Source organism: Pantherophis guttatus, chromosome 6 (genome assembly GCF_059756535.1).
Source record: "Pantherophis guttatus breed Tessera chromosome 6, ASM5975653v1, whole genome shotgun sequence".
Taxonomy (NCBI): domain Eukaryota; kingdom Metazoa; phylum Chordata; class Lepidosauria; order Squamata; family Colubridae; genus Pantherophis; species Pantherophis guttatus.
In genome coordinates, this window is record NC_142068.1 from 35,295,001 (window position 1) to 35,300,892 (window position 5,892).

Genomic DNA, 5,892 nt, shown 5'->3' on the forward strand with positions numbered 1-5,892 from the left:
GAAGTTTGCTGCAACAAATCGCTTCTTTTGAAAAGCTCAGCTTTTGATTGGCTTCTCATTATGAAAGCTAGAATGAAGTCTATACCATTTGTCTATTTGTTTTCTTTTCAGATGCACATTCAGGAAACCAAACAACCAGCTGGAGAGCATATGATGGCACAATTTCCTAACTTTAGCTTCAGTTAGGCAAGACTGGAATAAAACTGTTGCATCTGGGGAGTTTTGGTGGGGAGAAACCTGAACTGAGCTCACAGTCAAATCACTTCACACTTTCTGCTAATTTGATTCCCAAGTCTCTACAAACCATCTGGCAGACATCTTCAACATCCAGAAGAAAAGAGGCAGGTTGATTCTATACAGAAAACCCAGTTGCTGAAACATGTAAGAATAAGCAAAATTTATCCCATGACTTTTCAGTTTGCTGTGATTTAGACATTTGTGGCCACAAAGCCAGCAGACTTTTGCTAGTGGAACTTACTTGGCTGGAACTCAAAGTAGTTGATAGAGAGATTTTCTTTTCTTTACAGCAAAACTCTCTAACAGCCCTGGTAACAATTAATTGGAAATAAGGATTTCAATCTAATACTTTTTATTCACCATCTTGTAAATATTAGTAGGCTTGTTCTGGGAGTGGGGAGATGTAACCTATAAATCACTGGATTCTTAGGAAAATTGAACATGGAGTCCTTGCATCAATCTAGCAGTTCTACAGTTCTATGTTCCCATGCAATTGTGTGTATTTGTTAACCAATTTATTTATTTTTAGTTTAGCTTCAGTGTGTGGTGATAAAAAGAAATAGAAACAATAAAGACAATTGGATTGCTGGCTTCTAAGTGGCTGAGTGGGTTGGAAGTGGAAACAGTGTTGTGCCTTTATTTTCAAACTAGACAGAAAGCTCCAATGACACCTATACATTGTGTAAACTCAGAGTATCTTAATGTTAGTTGTTTGTATTAGTCTATTTTGTGCAGTGTTCAGTTCTGATAAATATCTAGGCCCTCCCTGTCATAAAGGTGAAAATGCAACAATTCACTAACTGGAGTAATCATACAAAATTTCAAGGCAGTCAGACAGATGGTATTACGAATACCTTTTGATGTAAAACAAGGAGAAAGGCAAGAAAAATAGGTCAGTTTTAACAACAAATGTTCCACCTCTTCCTAAAGAAAGAAAAGAAAGAAGATAGTAATCAGTAAGAGGAAGCCATAACTGTTCCTTTCTTTAAAAACATGCACACACACACGCGTGCACACACACACACACACACACAACAACAACAGCAACAACAACAATTCCTGCATAAATTTTTATTTGTAAAAAATCTTTGTACTTTATATAATGTTAAAATAAATGTTACCACTAATGATAAATCAGTTTAATCCTTCGTGCAGCTTTAGAATTTATCAGCTTCATAGGTCATTTATGATAGGAAAGAGTGTATTGCCATAGAGCAGAAAAGCAATAATAAAGACTTAGTATAAATAAGTTCAAATTTTGATGTTCCACTATATAACCTGCAGCGTTTACATTGTGATGAAACTTAAGATACTCACTGTGGTATGTACACACTAATATTTGAAAGTAATTTATGTGGTGAAAACTAATCCCAGATATTTTTCTGCCTGAAGAAAATATCATGATGAATCATGAATCAAATAAGTAGGCTAGATTGGGAAATTTAAGACAGCCTTTTAAATGAGAGAAATTCTTGAAACGTTTATGAGGACTTCCATTGCTCATGAAGCTGGCACCACATTCTGGCCAGAGGTGGGTTTCAGCAGGTTCTGACCAGTTCTGGAGAACCGGTAGCAGAAATTTTGAGTAGTTCAGAGAACCGGTAGTAAAAATTATGACTGGCCCCAGCCCCATCTATTCTTTGACTCCTAAGTTCTAGCTGATCGGGAGGAAATCGGGGTTTTGCAGTAACCTTCCCCTGGATTGTGGACAGAATGGAGATTTTACAGTATCCTTCCCCTGGAGTGGGGTGGGAATGGAGATTTTATAGTATCCTTCCCCTGCCATGCCCATCAAGCCACAGCCACCAAGCCACACCATGCCCACCAAGCCATGGCCACAGGACCAGTAGTAAACAAAATTGAAACCTACCACTGATTCTGGCCCTATTTGTCACAAAAAAATGGAGTTCTGATTCTGGAATCAGATAAGGATTTGGTTGAAACAAAATGGGATAAATGAATATTCTAGGGCCACAACCTAAAACAGGCTAAACAATATTAAATTTTATTAATATAAATAATAATATGCATTTTAATGTCTGAATAAATATAATGTATAGGTATAGAGTGTCAATCAGTAAATGAAAATAGATTAAGACAACAGACAGCTTAATTAAGTAACTCATATTTTATATTTACTGTACCAGGAATGAGAATTCTGTGACATTCAAGTTATTGCTCAAGCACAGCTATCAGCATATATTTTCAACTCGCTAATCTAACGGAAGCTTCTGAGGATTATAGTCAAAAAACACAGATGTCCTTAAGATGGCATCTGGTAGTGATATTATTCCTTCCTTACTAGGATAGGATAGGATAGGATAGGATAGGATAGGATAGGATAGGATAGGATAGGATAGGATAGAATAGAATAGAATAGAATAGAATAGAATAGAAAATTCTTTAGTGTCCAAGTGTAATTGGACATACAAGGAGTTTGTTTCCAGTGTATAAACTCTCAGTGTCATACAAACAACAAAGGATATAATCATAAGATAACAGTATACATCGAACATAGCATTCAAAATATATGAAGTAAATTAATATAAATAAAGTAAGCTGTGGCAGTTTATGCATTGAGTTACCAATTGAACTAAAAATGAAATATTTCACTCAGTTATGTAGCATGAATAAACTGGTATGACTAAAAGCAGTTTTTCCCCAGTTCTGGTTCATATCTATGTGCAGGGTTCACCTGCAAATGTTAGCTTAATGATCTGACTGTGGTTCATGGAAATTATTCCATAGAAAAAAAAGTTTCTGAAACTTTAATAACACCAATTTAGAAAGCACTTAAATATAATTTGGTTGATGTTTCATGCAATTCCATTACACACCAGTGCAAAAAAGATCAACTTGTGCTTTCAATAACGGAATCATAACCAATAACAAACGCATATGATGCAATGTTAGGAAGATAGTATTAATTCTTTCATGGTGATGGTGTTAGGGTAAATAAGTGGCTTCTTATTTCTGTTTCCCCCAAAATAAGACATCCTCTGATAATAAGCCCAATCAGGCTTTTGAGCGCATGGCAATAAGGCCAAGCACTTATTTCAGGGTTCAAAAAAATATAAGACGGTCTTATTTTCGGGAAAACACGGTATGATGTGTTGATTGTTTTGATTTTCTAAAAGACAGTCTTTAAAATGATTCCTTCTCCCTAAATGAAGTGGAGAGGATCTGAATTTGAAGAGTTGCTTTCAGGAATAATACTGTCCCCAGCCTGCCAAAACAAAACAAAGCCCCCATAAACTTACTGGCTAGCTTGACTAGAGTTCAGCCATGCATTTCTTTTTTCTTCTTACAAAATCACTTCCCAAATATTTAAACATTTACCACTACTTTACACACAAAGGCACAGATATGATTAATAGAGGATATATTTTCTTTTATGTACTCCGAGACCGTATGCAGCAAGACAAATTCCTTGTGTGTCCAATCACACTTGGCCAATAAAGAATTCTATTCTATTCTATTCTATTCTATTCTATTCTATTCTATTCTATTCTATTCTATTCTATTCTATTCTGGTTAAAAAGATCACTTTCAGATAAGGCTTTCGAGACTCTACTGTTGCATCCAAAGGTCAAGAGCTCTTGTCACTATCCCCCCTATTAAGAATATTTATATTGTATTTAGTTATTTGTTCTGACAGGTATTTAGCTGGAAGACAGTTATGAGATAAACACTTTTTTCTTGACTACTCATTGAATTACTGAGTTATTTAAAAAAAAAATCAAGAGAAACTTGGGTATTATAGCCTATTTCCAGCACAATAAGTCAAGGTTTTGCTTTACAGGGAGACAATTTCTGAAGAAATGCTTTGAAATAGTTGTTAAAAGGCATGGTTGTTAAAAGGCATGCAAATAGTCTGAGATAAGGAAGGACAAAGGTACCTGGTAGAACAATGGCATTTATGGCTTTCTAAAGCAAGAATATTTCCCACTATAGTTTTGAAGAATCTTTTTCCTCCCTCAAGAAGAAAGTTTGAAGTTCCCCAAATGTTTTTCAGTTTGAAGTTCCCCAAACGTTTCCCTATTCATTCTCCAAGATTATACTGATCAGTTGGCAAAGCAATGTGGAACTTGTACTATAGAAAATTATATGAAGTCTCTTAAATGGACAAGACAGAAAATTAAAATTTTACATGGACCACCAAGTCATCTGAATATACAAATTCCTTGAGTGTTTTAGAAACAGGCATAATGTTAGTAGAAGTACCAAGTTTAATCTTTTACCATACTATTCAGGTTGAAACAAAAACATAAAATAATTATTGTACAAGAGTATGGAAATAAGTCTTCCACCAAATAATAAACAATGAAAATGTGTGATATAAATAAGTAGATGCATCATCAGAAATCACTGAATATAATTTCCTTGGCTTTTTAAATAGAGCTTATTTTCTTTATTTGCAGCTGTGCTCCTTCTCGCCTCTCTGCCTGTGCTATTTGAAGGACAGAACAGATTTCATTCTAATAGTTTCTAAAACTCATGCTGTTGTGAGCAATGTCAGATAAGAAGAAAGAAGATCTAGAGTCATATTCCCAAAGAAATATGCATGGCACTACATAACTTTGAACTGGCTACTCCTCCTTTATTCAACCCAAGGTGCAGTCCCTTTTTGGAAATGTGCCCACCTAGGTTTTAAATGTGGCAACAGCCATGAAGGGTAAGGGGATAGTGGGCTAGCTGCTTTTAGTCTTAACAGCTTTTAGATACACTGTGTCACAGATTGGCATTGAAGACCATGCAGACACTACAGCTGATCCAGAATATAGTGATGCAACAAATTATGAATGCATCTCGATACACTTGTGTAACATCATTAACAATAACAGCAGCACTAGTTATTAATAAACAATTCAGCTTATTGGTTATAGTTGATAAAATCCTTCATGGCAACAGGCCTGTCTACCTGAAGGATGGTCTTTCTTAGTCAAGTTCATCTGATAAGATCTGACAACATACCAGTGGTGAAATGTAAAATTTGTTACGTAAAGCCCCGAAGACGTTTTTATTCCATCAAGCCGGCCTAGCCTAAATGGTTTTTAAATTGGGATTTTAAATTTTATGGATTTGGGGGTTTTAAATTGGAAGCTAGTGATTTAATTCTTTTTAATTATCTTAACTTTTGTATTTGTATGTTTTTTTAATTTTGGCTGTTCACCGCCCTGAGTCCCTTCTGGGAGAAGGGCGGTATATAAATTAAATTAATAAATAATAAAATAAATAAATAAATATTGGTTCTGTGGGCGTGGCTTGGGGGGTAATGTGACTGGGTGGGTGTGGCCAACTTTTTTTTTTTTTACTTTTAAAAGCATTTTTTCTACAACCTCTTTGGCCGAAGAGGTTGTAAAAAAAAATGCTTTTAAAAGGCTCTGATGATCCCAGATGAGTTGCCTGATTGTCAGAGGGTTTTGTTTTCTTTTAAAAGCATTTTTTTTTTTTGCTTTTAAAAGAAAAAAAACCCTCTGACAATCAGGCAACTCAGCTGGGATCATCAGAGCCTTTTATAAGCATTTTTTCTACAACTTTTTGGCCGAAGAGGTTGTAGAAAAAATGCTTTTAAAAGGCTCTGACAATCCCAGCTGAGCAGCGCGATCATCAGAGGCTTATTTTTTATTTTTAAAAGCATTTTTTCAACCAAAG

The 5,892-nt window shown here is 35.2% G+C and overlaps 1 long non-coding RNA gene across 2 annotated transcripts in view; it reads left to right on the plus strand.

Annotated features, from left to right (window-relative positions):
- The window catches only part of LOC117678390 (uncharacterized), a 76,180-nt gene extending 70,618 nt beyond the window's left edge, over positions 1-5,562 (plus strand). For both annotated transcript variants that reach the window (XR_004595021.3, XR_004595022.3), the window contains 2 exons: positions 112-381; positions 4,659-5,562. This is a non-coding gene — a long non-coding RNA (uncharacterized LOC117678390). The remainder of the gene's footprint in view (positions 1-111; positions 382-4,658) is intronic.
- Positions 5,563-5,892: the final 330 nt, after the last annotated feature.